Consider the following 14,635-nt stretch of genomic DNA (forward strand, 5'->3'; position numbering starts at 1 on the left):
TGTTTCTGCGTGCCCCCCCCCCCCCCCCCTTTCAAGTTGCAGCCTCTGTTCTTTGATTTCTGCAGCGTTACGGCATTTAAAGATTGCTGTCTGGCAAACTGAGTTTTAAACGTTTGAAATGGGTTAATTTTTATTTTGAGAAGTTTTCGAGAACTTTGCAGAAACTTTGGGTCTCGGATTAGGTATACTTGCCCAATAGTAAGTAGATTCTCTAGTTAAAATATATTGAGATAATTCTGATGTTATTCAATGACAAAACTATTTGCTGCTCCTTAAACCTAAATGTAGTATCAAATCTAATCACGTACCTTTTAATACACAGCGACAGGGCACGATGGGGGCACATTGCATAATTGTGGGCTCACTAAGTGTTTTTTTGCGGGACATAGTTCTTGTCCTCGTTCTCTTGGTTTGGGCCCACAGTTGACTCTGGTAGCATTAACCTGGGTGTCCTCTGAAGATCATTGCCTCGTAGAAGGGTCATGGCTGCAGGAGGGAGATGCCCGTCAGGGGGATGAAGAGTAAGTCAGGGCACAGCCGCCCCCTATTTTGAGGACTTTGGGGAACAGTGGAGACTCTGCAGTCTCTAAATGAAGGAGGCAGAGATACCAGGAGGCATCGTAAAGCCGCGCTGTTCTTACTTATCCAGAGTGTATGGGGGGAGGGCACGAAGGAGAGGTTCATGGAGATTCCAAGACCTCACAGGTGGTGCCCTGGAAGCGGTTGATTTCAGTAGCCTCCTGGGTGACCTGGAGTCAGGTGGGCTGAGGTTTGCAGTGAGTTGAAGTAAAGCTTGACATCTTATCTGAGAAAAGGAAAATAAAAAACAAGAAATGGGTGAGGAGTAGGCAATGGGAAGGTAAAAACGAAAGGTTTGTAAGTTTTTAAATGTTCTAAAACTTTGTGTGGTAAGAATAGGCTAGTTAATAGCATAGGCTGCTTTGTTAGAAAATAAATGAATGAGTTTCCCTTTTCATTTCTGCTGAATACTTGAGAACATCACCAGATGCCGTTATTTGACTTGAATCAGATGCCTTTCAAAGTCATGAGTAGGATTCAGCCAGTGCTTACCTTTTTTATTTTTTTTTAATATTTTATTGATTTTTTACAGAGAGGAAGGGAGAGAGAGATAGAGAGTTAGAAACATCGATGAGAGAGAAACATCGATCAGCTGCCTCCTGCACATCTCCCACTGGGGATGTGCCCGCAACCCAGGTACATGCCCTTGACCGGAATCGAACCTGGGACCTTTCAGTCCGCAGGCCGACGCTCTATCCACTGAGCCAAACCGGTTTCGGCCAGTGCTTACCTTTTAAGATTGTTTTAGGATCATTAACTAGTTTTAAATCAAATTCCTGGAAGGTACGTGCGATCCCTATTACTGGGTGTGTTTTATGGATTAGGAAACAAATCATTTGTGTAGCCCAGGCCACAACGCTGGGCTACAGCCAGGAGATCTCACTGCTTTTTATATCCACTAGTTTTAATTTTATCTTAAAATTCTGTTTTCTATCTGCTTGTATAAAATGGCTGAACCTTAAATCTTAGAGTTGATCTAGCATCCATCTTATTGATTTTAAACTATATTTCATGGATACAGCCTTGGATTTTGAGCTACTGTTTATTTCTTCGAGAAGAATGACGTGTGTTATGCAGTCATTTCTTGACTGAAATGTCTGTGACATAATCTGTGAAACTGTTGTGACTTCTTTAGACTTCACAGTTTGAAGGTAGGGTTGGCAGTCTATATGACGAGTGCTGGGCATGGCCCATGGGCAGCAGAGGGAGGGAGGTTTTTGTGTGATGCTCTCTCCCTCTCTCTCTCTCTCTCCCCCTTCCCGAAATATTGCGATGAGAGAGAGAGAGAGAGAGCCATTGATTGCTGCCTCCTGCCCACCCCCTACTGGGGATGGAGCCTGCAACCCAGGCATGTGCCCTGTCTGGGAATCGAACCGTGATCTCCTGGTTCATTGGTTGATGCTCAACCACTGAGCCACTCCAGCCGGGCTCCCCCATCTTTTTTTAAAGTTTCTCCCCCTCCTCTTCCTCTCAGGACCTTTTAAAAGCCTCCCGTGTCTTGGAGAGTTAAGACCTTTTCTTCAGTGGAATCACACCAGCACTAGGCAACACCTGCCCTTGGCGTCCACATCTCCTGAGGGTTCTCTCTGCCACCTTCTGACATTTCCGTTTGTCTCGCACCAGCCTCTGGCCTCCAGTGAGCCGGACCTTCCTCTGCATTTCCTTCACGGTCCTGCCTCTGCATCTTCTTCTTCCTTTCCCGGCCAGAAGTCCTCTTCCTGTGCTGTGGCAGGTCTTCCTTGGGCTGGTGGAGAGAGGACTGAAGTAGAACAGTGTTTGTACTGATGATTCGTGGGTACCTGCCACTGGATACTGTGCTAGCGCTTTACATTCTTCCACTGATTCCAGCTCCCACCAGCCACTGGGCCGTGGAAGAGTGTCCCAGTCTCTGCCAGAGGCTCCTGGTCTGTAAAATGAGGGGTTAGTGAGTTTCTGGCCCTAAAGGGCTGTGATTGAGTTTATTCACATCTCACTGTGACCCCTTCTAAGAGTACTTTCGCTTTTTGAAAGATACCTGTTAAAAAGACCGGGCTCAGTGTAGGGTGATGCTTGAGCACAGGACCAGGAGACCCAGGATTCCTTAGTTAGACTGTCTGCAGTGTGGCTGGCTGCTTTTTCCTTCAGGAGTTAGGGATGGGTTTCGGGGCTCTCTCTTCTCTACCCTTGTACTGTCTGCATCGAAGATCTGAAAGTTGAACCTGAGCGCTCCGCTTGGGGAAGGCTTGTTGACCTGATACTTGGGAGATTTTGCTGCTTCTCATCTCCATGGTGAAAGCGCTGGGCTTCTGAAGCATCCTTCTGCCGATGGTATTTCCACAACGGGGGGAGTTTCTGGGAACCTGCTGAATACTTCTATTTATTCTTAAGTAACTCATAGAAAATGCTACCTCAGATCTTTCTCTCGCAGAATTGTTCGTGGCCTGTGACCTTGAGTGGGTGTGTCCTATTTCTAGGGGGATTGTTGTTAGTACGGAGTCTTCCTGTAACGCTCACATGGACACCAAGCTACTTATCTGTTCATTGCCAAGGTCGCTGACGGTTGTTTTGTTTTCTGCGATTATACTGGAGTGACGTGTTCAGTGCACATACTGTCCATTTTCTAAAAATCTATAACTATATCTTTTGTTTCTTTATGTTTCAGCGAGAGTAAATATTTCTTCATCTTTTCCTATTTTTTTTTTTTTTTTAGCATTTCAAAATCGTATAATACCTATACTTACAGGCTCTATCCCAAAAAACTTTGTGATGACACTTCAGTTTTTAGCAATTATTGTCTGAAATGCAAGTCCTTGATAAAAAGTGAACAGTATTTTTAAAGAAAATGGCATTCATAGCCTTTCTTTGTATTTTAACTTTGAAATATGTTTTCCATTTCATGCCTTTTAGTTTGTGTAAGGTTATGGTGCTTGCTGTGTTTGTAGGCTTCTATTTTCATGGCAAAAGACATAAAAATCCTCCTATTCTTCCACTAAAGGCTTTGGAATTAAGATTCCTTCTGCTACTAATCTAATTATTTTGAAAAGGCACAGAGGAGTTTTCTCTTTGCCATGTATACATCTGTATATATATATATGTATATATATTTTTTTGTCATATGAGGACTTTATATTATAGACTTAATGAATCAACACCTTGTTTAGTCAATTTATATTATCTGTAGAATGAAGATCATTTGAGATTCTGAGCAATAGAAATATCCCAACAATAGGTTTGCTTTTTTTTTATAATGTATTTTTGTTTTTTGTTAATCCTTACCTGAGAATATTTTTCTTTTGATTTTTAGAGAGTGTGGGAGTGGGAGAGACACAGAGAGAGGAACATCAGTGTGAGAGAGACACATCGATTGGTTGCTTCCTACATGTGCCCCTACCAGGGCCAGGGATTGAGCCTGCAACCGAAGTACATGCCCTTGACTGGAATTGAACCTGGGACCTCAGTCCTCGGGCCGACACTCTATCCATTGAGCTAAACCGTCTAGGGCAGCAGGTTTGCTTTTAAAAGGTTAAAAAAATTATTATCCATGTAATAGCTGAAGAGCCTTACAATAATTGAAGAGCATTTGCTCTCATGTGAGGTACTTGAGGGTGGCAAGATGTCCTGGGCTCATTCTGGGCCAATGGTCCCCACCCCTTGATGGAGGAGGGGCCCACGTTGAAGCAGCGATGCCCTGGGAATATGACTGGAAATGCCCCCTTCTGATTGTGTTTTGTTGTTGGTTTTGGAGAGTACCAGTTGTTTGAAAGCACTGAATTGCAGTTTTACAAATACACATATTACTTGCTAAAACATCTTTTTGGATCACTGTGCTCTTCTGGAGTTCAGAGTTCTAAGTTCTGGGAAGATTACGCATCAGGAACATGTCAGGACCTGGACATGCCAGGTAAACAGCCCAGTGTGCTTGGATTGCACACTGTGTTACTTTTCACACATTGGAATCCTCCTAATTCTCCACAGGGAGTCTAAGAACAGGAACAAGTAAACATGTCCTATCCGGGCAGACTTTCTGTCCAAAACTAAACAAAAGAAAACAAACAAAAGCACTCACACGGCTGGTGGGATGCTGGTGCACCCTGGCCCGGGGTACTGACAAACCATTTCTGGCCATTCCTCTCCTGCTTTTTATTCTCTTTTTTTTCCCATGTTCTTTACTCTATTGATGTTCCCCCCGCCGCCGCCCCCCACCCCCCCGTTTTGTTTTTTTTTTCTTTTTGGGTCTTTTCTGTTACCTCTGTTGTTCATCTTTACTCTTTTGCTTTTTTCCCATTCCTGGTATGGACAGCCTCGTAACATCCTACGGTTATCACAGGCATCATTTTAGCCTGACTAATGGCAGACCAGAGCTTAAGAGAAGTTTTACTCTGACATTTTACTCTGACTATAGTCTGTAAAATTCCATGCCACTGCAAACTATTTCTAAAGAGTTTAATGCATTCATATAGCACTAGAGGCCTGGTGCACGAATTTGTGCACCAGTGGGGTCCCTCGGCCTGGCCTGCGGGATTGGGTTGAAACCAGCTCTCCAACATCCCCTGAGGGTTCCCAGATTGTGAGAGGGCACAGGCCAGGCTGAGGGACCCCCACCCGTGCACGATCGGAGCCGGGGAGGGATGCGGGAAGTTGGCCAGACAGGGAGGGACCACAGGAGGGCTCTAGGGCGTGTCCGGCCCTTCTTGCTCAGTTCTGGTCAGCCGGACCCCAGTAGCAAGCTAACCTACCAGTCGGAGCATCTGCCCCCTGGTGGTCAGAGCATGTCATAGTGAGCGGTTGAGTGGCCTTAGCATATCATTAGCATATTACGCTTTGATTGGTTGAATGGACGACCAGATGACCGGGCACTTATCATATTAGGCTTTTATTATATAGAATTTTTCATGTTAAATGGAAAAGATAAGTGAAATGTAAAACTTACCAAACTCTTTGCGATATATAAATAGGCATTCAGTGGGTTTCAGATTGAAGTTAAATTTTGTGCAAAAGGACATTCTAAAATTTAGGTAATAGCAATCATGTAGATGATGTTTTTCAGGATTCTTTTTACTTATGAAATTTTTGATAAACAGATATTGTTTGGGTTAAAATAATGTGTTTAAATGGCCTAATTTATAACAAAGTTTTGTATAAATTATGTGACAGCATCAAATGTGTTTTAAATATCCTACTATTATGCCACTATCAAGGATCGGAGTATATTAGAGCTCTAAGAGGCTTTGAAGCTAGCTTAATTCAATCTAAAGTTATAGATGAGACAATTTACTGAATTTACACATGTGGTTAGTAGCATAGTTGACCACAGATAGGTCTTTTACTTCCCTATCCACTCTGCTTTTTTGGACAGAAAATTAAATTTATGAAATTTTAGAAGTAAAATAGGAAGGGAAGCCTGAGAAAAGTATGTGAGTTCTAAACCTAGCTTGACTTCATTAGTTCTGAGATGTTGGACTAGGTGTTCAACCTCTTTCTTCTCAGTCTTGGGAGGGTTGGACTTTAAGGCTCCTGGCAGGCCTGTGACTGTACTCAGGAGAGGAAATTGACATAGACATAGATTCTTCCTATTGTACATTTGTGTAGTTTCAATTTGAGTCTTATTTCAAGTAAATATCGTTCCCATGTTCTTTGTGCAAAAGGACATTCTAAAATTTTGCACCTACTATTTTTTAGTAGGTGTCACTGGTATTTTTTGTTTGTGAATCAACTTTTCCGAAGCATACTGCTGTGAGACACAGGTTTTTGTCAACATCATGGTTGCCTCTGTGTTCAGGTGCCTCTAGCATTACCTTGACTAACTGACGTAAACACATTCAGAGGCAGGTGTCCCCTAGCTTCAAACTGGTGAAAGGGTACTGCAAAGCACTGCCCCATAGACAGGGAATTGAGAAGTGCTTTTTTCACATGATTTACTGTTTATTACAGTGTTAGACAGTCATGTCACAAATAAAATGGAAGAGAATTTGGCTAGTTCAACTCCTAGAGCGGCGCTCATTGGGGTTGTGAAATAGGTTTTTCCATTCTCTGTAGGACAGTGTCATTGTTTGTGTCAGAAGACAGTTGTGACAATCTGGCAGGATGGGAAAGATGAGATGAGTGTAAGGTGTAGAGTAAAAGCTCATCAGACTGGAGATGCTTTCCTAATAAGACTAACTGAGCTTTGGGACTTGCCCCCATTGCTCAGGAGTAGTTCCCATGCCCCCCCCCCCCTTATTTGGTTTTGTTTAAGAAAGCCCATTCTTTCAAAAAAATTATATATACCTATTATGTGCATCACCTTTAACTGGAAATTACAAAAGAGTTACTCATCCTGAGTTTCTTTTTGGCTGGGTGTCCAATGCATAGACCACGAAATGGTGAGATAGAGTAAATGTCTGAGGACCCCAAAGGATAGTCTACACAAGGAGAGGGGAGGGAGAAGGCCTGAAGCAGTAGGAAGACCCCCCCAAGAAGCCATGACATTTGAGCAGTTTGAAGGACCAATAGTTAAGAACAGCTAAAGAACCCTGGCCGGGTGGCACAGTTGGTTGGAATGTCATCCCGTACACTGAGAAGGTGGCGGGTTCCATTCCCAGTCAGGGCACAAACCTAGTGGCGGGTTTGATCCCTGATCAGGGTGTGTATGGGAGGCAACTGAACGATGTTTCTCACCGTATTTCTCTCTCTGTGTCTCTCTCTGTCTGTCTCCCTCTCAAAAAAGAATAGCTAAAGAACTGATTTTAATTTTCTTTTGGGAGAGTGCAAGGGATGTGGTTGGGCTGTGTTAGGACATAGGCCTGGGAGTTGGGAAATGACCATTGCATGTTTTAAGGTGGCAAATAAGGCACTACTCTATGGTAGTAGAGCCTTTTTTATACGGAAAATTTTAAGTCTGTAGAAAAATTGTACTCTGAACACATATGCTGTTCTGGATTAATCGTTAACTTTATAGTCGTACTTGCCCCCATGCTCCATGTATGTATGTATGTTTTGAGTCAAATGTGTTATGTATATTTGTATTACTTTCTTAACCACTTGAATATAAGTTGCAGAAACCATGACATTTCACTTTTAAGTACCTGCTCAAGAGGACTTTCCTTAGTATAAACACATTATCATACCCACGAAGTTTAGGATTGACATAATAACATGGTCAAATACATAGAAAACATTTAAATTTGGGGGTAGAAAGTGTATTTATTTATTTTTTTAAATCAGGTAGATTTGTCTGGCACAATGCGTGTTGAGTGAATGGTGGGACAAGAGACTAGAGCACATATTTAACAAGTCAGATACAGCCATCAAAATAGAAAGAGAAAGCTTATTAATATTCTGATATGCTGTATTCTTAAAGCTACAATCTTAAGTAATGACAAGGCATAGAAGAGTGTAAAAAATTTATAAACTGTGTGTGTGTGTGTGTGTGTGTGTGTGTGTCTGGAAGGATAAAAAATGAATTAACACTTTGTGCCTTTCAGAGGAGGAGGCAGGGAGCTGAAAGACAAGGAGGCTTTTCCCTGAATACCCTCTTTTACCTTTAAACTATTTGAATATATTACTTATTCAAAAATAAATAGTAAGTAAGCGAGCGTAGACTTACGTTGATCCTATTATTAGCTTTGTAGCAGGTAGGATAATACTTCTCTTTATGTCCTAACGAAATTTGGAGAATGGGGCCTAAAACAAAAGGTGGAGGAAAATACTCCTCTTTAATTTTGAAGGAAGATTTGCTTTTTTGTGCCACTTATTGAAAAAGAATGTTCATGATGTAAGTAGATATTTTTTTCAGGAGCTGCTGATGTGGAGAGAAGGGACTTGATGGGGGCCTGATATTCAGGAAGGCTGGGAATTTCACTGAGAAAAGCAGAAAGGAAGATGGTGTAGGAGATTATGTATTCCTCTTGGAGTAGAGCAGCGACTTTCAATCATTTTCATCTCATGGCACACAGAAGCTAATCACTAAAATTCTGTGGCACACCAAAATATTTGTTGCCAATCTGACAAAAAATTGGCATAATTTTGATTGACTTACAAAAAAATAGTAATTACTCTTTTTACTCCAGAGTGACTTAAAAAAAACAAACAGGTACTTATACTTGTATATAAGGATTTCTGCTACCAAGAATTAACCAATCAGATGCAACCTTATTATGTGATGTGAGCAATAAGATGCAACTCTATCATGTGACCTATATATTTATGGTTCAAGATGGCATTCGCACTGGATGGCTATTGTTGTGTTGGCTGTTGTCATCTTTTTATTGACTAAACTAGAGTCCCGGTGCATGAAATTTTGTGCACTGGGAGAGGTCCCTCACCCTCTCACAGTCGGGGAGCCCTTGGGGGATGTCCGCCTGCCATGAAGGCAGGAGAAGCTCCCACCACCACCACTGCACTTGCCAGCCATGAGCCCAGCTTCTGGCTGAGTGGTGCTCCCCTTGTGGGAGCGCACTGACCACCAGGGGGCAGCTCCTGCATTGAGTGTCTTCCCCCTGGTGTCAGTAACGTCATAGCGACCAGTAGTTCTGCCATTAGGTCGATTTGCATATTAGCCTTTTGAGTGTCTTCCCCCTGGTGGTCAGTAACGTCATAGCGACCAGTCATTCTGCCATTAGGTCGATTTGCATATTAGCCTTTTATTATATAGGATTATATAGGATAGTCAGGTATTGCAAGTTTTAAAAATTGTGCAATACTAGTTGAAAATCACTGGAATAAAGGATATTTTTTTTTCTCCTCTAAGAAACAAGAATAGAATTTTGTAGTTTCAGTAGAAAAGTACAGAAGATGGCAAATGGGACTCAGAATTTACACTTCATATATATTCATAATACCTTTGATGATAAAAGATAAGTATGTTTAAAAAGCTGCTAAAAGAAAATGAATATTTAGGAGTAATGTCTGGCTATTTTCTTGATATTTTTAAAAAGACAGATTCTTGGGTTTTATATGAAAGATTATATGGAAGTTAAAAGAAAACCTCGAGTAAATATTATTTCCATTTGATAGCTATTTGATTATTTTGTATGGTAGTTCTTATATAATTATATGGTGAACTTATGATACTTATACTTAAAAATTGATATTTTGCAGCGTTTTGAAATATGTTGCATTAATTTCGGAGTTAAGTCAGACACAGTTTATTTTCTGTGTACATAAGATTAACACAAAGCTATTGATTAGTACTTAGTGCCTTTTCTCTTGAAGGCCAATGTTTATTAATCAGTGAGTGTTGAATTGCTCCCAGTGTCTGTTAGGTATCCTTAGGTTAATGGAGACAGGTGATCTTCCCTTGACAGATGCTTCTGGAAACTTAACATTTCAACAGTGGAAGTTAAATTTCTGTTGGGGAGGGAAGCCACTGACTGCTCAGGGAGGTAGGCAGGCAGGCCTTTAGGAGCCAGAGGAATTCTGCACTGTTTGATCAGGTGTCCAGGACGGGACTTTGCAGGTGAAGAAATTTGATTTTATCAGTTCATTCAGAGTTGATGGGGATTGTGAAACTAAATGAAGCTAATCAAGCTAAGCAAGCTTACAGTCAGAGAAAGACAAATATCACATGATCTCACTTGTATGTGGATTCTAGTGAACAAAATAGATCTAGAGACATGAAAGCATACAACAGACTGAAGATTCTTAAAGGGAAGGGGAGGAGGTGGGAAGAGATTAACCAAAGAACTTATATGCATATCTCCATGACCCATGGGAACGGACAATAGTGTGGTGAAGGCCTGGGTTGGAGGTGGGAATCAGGGATAGGTGGTCAGTGGGGAAAGAAAAGGGGACATTTGTAATACAACAATAAAGATAAATTTAAAAAATTAAAAAGTTGCAAAAAACCATTAGGATAATGCAAAGAACAACTATTTTTACTTAGATTCACTTATTAACATTTTCCCCACTTTATCATTTACGCATATTTTCTTTCTCTATATTTATGTATGTATATGTATATATATTTTTTGAATCATTGAATATATATATGTGTGTGTGTGTGTGTGTGTGTGTGTGTATCATGGCCCTTTACCCCTAAATATTTCAGTGTGTATTTCCTAAGAATAAGAATATTTGTATTTATATTCTTAAAATATTTTCATCTAATCTACTATCTGTATCACAGCTTTGTCGGTTGAGGTAAAAATGTCCTTTATTCTTTGTCTTTTATCAGATTGATATTTTGGAAGACGAGTCTTTTTTTTTATATTAGAAAGTTTCTCAGTTTGTGTTTGATGTTTCCTCATTGTTAGATTCACAGTATGAATTCTTGGCCAGAGCTTACTCCCCTCCCTAATTTTTTAAGTTTATTCTTTTTCTAAATTAGGAAGTTAACACGGATAACACGGATGCAATAATATTATCTAAATACAGAGTTCATCTATTATTTCAAAATGTTTTTTTAAAATATCTTTTTATTGATTTCAGAGAAGAAGGGAGAGGGAGAGAGAGATAGAAACATCAATGATGAGAGAGAATCACCGATGGGCTGCTTCCTGCACATCCCTCACTGGGGATTGAGCCCACAACCCGGGTATGTGCCCTTGACCAGAATAGAACCCAGGACCCTTCAGTCTGCAGGCTGATACATCAAGGATGAGAAAGAATCATTGGTTGGCTGCCTCTTGCACATCCCACACTGGGGATCGAGCCTACAACCGGGCATGTGCTAAACATTTTTTGATGTCTTATTCCATACCCAAATAAGAAATGTCTATTTGTTAAAATCTTCATTTGTGCCTTTTTAAGAATGTTTTAAAAGTTTTTCTCAGATGGGTTTTACATAGTTGTTGTTAAATATTTTATTTTCTTTGTGAAACTTGCTTTTATCATTTATTATATCATGGAGATCTGGCCTGTACATGCAAACCTATTTAATTCTTAAAATAGATCCATGGTCAACCAAAGAACTTGTATGCATATATGTATAACCCGTGGACACAGACAACGGGCTGGTGAGGGCCTGAGGGGACGGGAGGACAGGAGCAGGCTGTAAGAGGCGTATGGAGAGAAAGGAGGACCTATAATCTTTTCAACAATAAAGATTTAAAAAATAAAAATAAAATGGATCCATGATAATCCATTGTGCCCTAATTTAATTTTTCTCTGCAGAGGTATTTCATGTTGCTTCTGATTTATCCCTGTTATGCCCAGTACTGAGGAAAATACCCTTGTACCTGTATTCTTGCTTACTTGTGTTACTGTATCTGTAAAATAGATTCCTGAAAATGGAATTGCTTAGTCATAGGCCATGTATATATATCTTTGGTGACGTATTCTACCAAGTTATCCTCTCAAAACTATTCGACGCTTTTAAAATCAAGTAAACTTTATTGTATATGTTCGTTGTTAAAAGACATTCAAAATTTTGTTTGAAAGAAGCCTCATGAAAGTTAATTCTAAACAAAAAGTGTGTATCTATTTGTCCATTGATATGGGGAATCTAAAGAGAGCAAAAGCATGATTTACACCTTACCTAACTTCAATACAGTTTTGGAAATCAGATATATATTTACTTACATGTATTCAACAACAGAAAAATTTCATTGGTCAGTAGACTTTGAATTTAGACTAAAAGTATTGAGTGTAGTTTAGGGGAGAGAATCAAGAAGGACATTTCCTGGGAGATTGGCATGGGCTGACGTCGAGGCAGAATTTCACCCTGTCATGTGAGCCCTCGGACTGGAGCAGTGTGCCTGTACTCAGAGATAAAGTACGGGCAGTTAGTGGGAGACCTGGAGTTCCCTAAAGGTGTGGATTTGGTCCTCTCGGCGGCAGAGAGCTCTTCTGATTTAGTACTCTGTTGCCATGTAGCAGTTGACCCCCACATCCAGGGCTTAGAACACCCATACACATGTATGATCTCTTAGCAGTTTCTGTGGGGCAGAGACTTGGGCGCAGGCAGCACTATTGCCACATTCTGTTCCGTAGAAGCAAGCCAGTGCGTTCAGCCCACATTCAAGGGGAGGGCACTGGGTTCCTCCTTTCAAGGAGGGGGTGTCAGGGTCTGGGAACACATTTTAAAACGACCACAGTGGGTTCTGAAGGAGAGGCCCGATGGTACGATTTTGAAAAGGAAAAAAGCATGGTGTCCAGCAGAAGATTCATCTGGTAGCAGTGTCAAAGATGACCTGCGGAAAAGGACACGGGAGGGCGGGCTGGTGAGGCCGTCCAGCAGTGAGGCAGTGATGGAGTTGTCCAGGGAGATGCGAGAGGGCCAAGGCAGGGCCCGTGAGGGGTGCAGCGGAATGAGAGAGAGGGAATGGGAGGCGGAAATCGCCTCCAGGCTTCCAGGCCTGAAGAACAAACCATCAGGCATGTAATCACTGGAAAGAGATACCAGTTTTTGGTTTTAGACATTTAAGGGGAAATTCCCAAGCAGTTGAAACGATAGAACCAGGGCTCCAGTTGAAATGTCGAGCCAGAGAGAGAAAGTTCACATTCGTCGTCCAAAAATTTTTACGGGATGAGTCCGCAGAGAGGCCGGAGCACGGAGGCCCCAGCCTTTGGGGGAAGCCGTGGCCTGGAGCATGATGAGCAGGAGCTAGATCTGCATCCCTGGCCGGGAGGAGAAGGTGGACCCATGCCGAGCGTCACGTGTTACAGAATCTGAAGAGAATGGTGTTTGAAATGCATGCATTTGCCTGTCAGATTATTAGAGGTGACAGCACTTTACGTGGAGTAGAACAATTTTGGAAATTGGATTATAACATTTAATGTGATGATTCACTTTCTAAAAAGTGCTCGAGGTGGGAGGATGAGTGGCTGGCACGCCTTCCATCACAGCTTTTGAGATCTTACACCCATCTTGCTTCCTTTTAGCACCACCAAGCCTCCCGGGAATGGCACTGCTACTCAGCTCTCGGCTGGAGGGAAGAAGGAGGATTTTACCTCTTGTTTTCAGGGAGTCATTTACCAGTAAGTGAAATTAACTCACTTGATAATTTTTTTTAACTTCACCTGTTGCTATTAATTACTCTTACCTGTACACTCCCCCTAACTCTGTTAGTATGACTGTTCCAGATCAGATATCAGATGAGGGATCACCTATTTTTTTTTCTCTCCCTTAACTTCCCAGTTTCAAGCATTCTTCGATTATTTATATGCTTTGTTAGTTGAACTTGTAGGGATGCAATTAGTATTTAGTAAATATTAAAGTTAGTAACTGGCAATTGTAAAATAGTAACAGATGGATTTTATCTTTTGTATCTATACATGTATTTAATCAATTTTCAGTGAGTAAAATAATTGTCAGTAAGATGTAGCAAAAACAAGAAAATAGTTTAAAAAATCACTTTATATGGCCTAGTATATTTCAAAATTTCTGTAAGAATTTGAGATTAAATGGGCCAAAGGATTATGTAGTGAAACACTGACAAAACCAGAAATTAAATCTTGAGTGTCCTCTGCTACATGGTTAGATGGTGGTGTTTTTTTCTGACAGGTTATTTTCCTTTAAGAAAAAAACTTTAGGTCCACCAAAGACTTAAAGAAATGAAATCAGCGTAACAACAGTAACTGTGGTTTCAAATTAAAGGGCAAACTCTATGCTGGAAAAAAAGAGCTGCTGTTATCAGTTCTTTTTAGCACAAAAAGATATGCTTGTTCTTGGCAACCTCATCTTTGAATAAATAGGGTCCTTGCATGATGTCGCTTAGTTCTGCAGTGTGCCTGCGGGAGCTCTGGCCCCGGTGAAAGGGGTCAGAGGGCGGTGGGAAGGGAGAAGGGGCGTGAGGAAAGGCTGAGAGGTTTTGGCTCGGATAGCACAGAGATCAGTGAAGGCGGCGTGACAAAGAGCATCGCTGACTCTACACATGTCGGTACAGCCATGGAGGCTCTCACGTGCAGCTTTCATTACACATGTTAAGCCTTTTCTTTCTGTCAGTAGGTGTGAGAGGGAGGAACAGAAAAAAGAGAGTGAGAAAGGGTGTCTTGGGAGATTACCTATTGTGGTGTTTGTTTTCACAACTCAGGAGCTGGATGTATTTGCAAAAATTACAGCATGACTTTTACTCGTCTGTGGGCATCTGACAAAAACGTAATGTTGTTAATTGGCGTATTTTCCTTTTCCTGTTTCCCACCCATCCGGTCCTGTCCT

At 41.3% G+C, this 14,635-nt stretch overlaps 1 long non-coding RNA gene across 2 annotated transcripts in view; it reads left to right on the top strand.

The window, feature by feature from the left end:
• LOC102757841 overlaps window positions 1-14,635 on the top strand; it is a 189,949-nt gene that overhangs the window by 8,724 nt on the left and 166,590 nt on the right. For both annotated transcript variants that reach the window (XR_001514741.1, XR_001514736.1), the window contains exon 3: window positions 13,360-13,455. This is a non-coding gene — a long non-coding RNA (uncharacterized LOC102757841). The remainder of the gene's footprint in view (window positions 1-13,359; window positions 13,456-14,635) is intronic.

Source organism: Myotis davidii, unplaced genomic scaffold (genome assembly GCF_000327345.1).
Source record: "Myotis davidii unplaced genomic scaffold, ASM32734v1 scaffold1290, whole genome shotgun sequence".
In the NCBI taxonomy this organism is placed as follows: Eukaryota; Metazoa; Chordata; class Mammalia; order Chiroptera; family Vespertilionidae; genus Myotis; species Myotis davidii.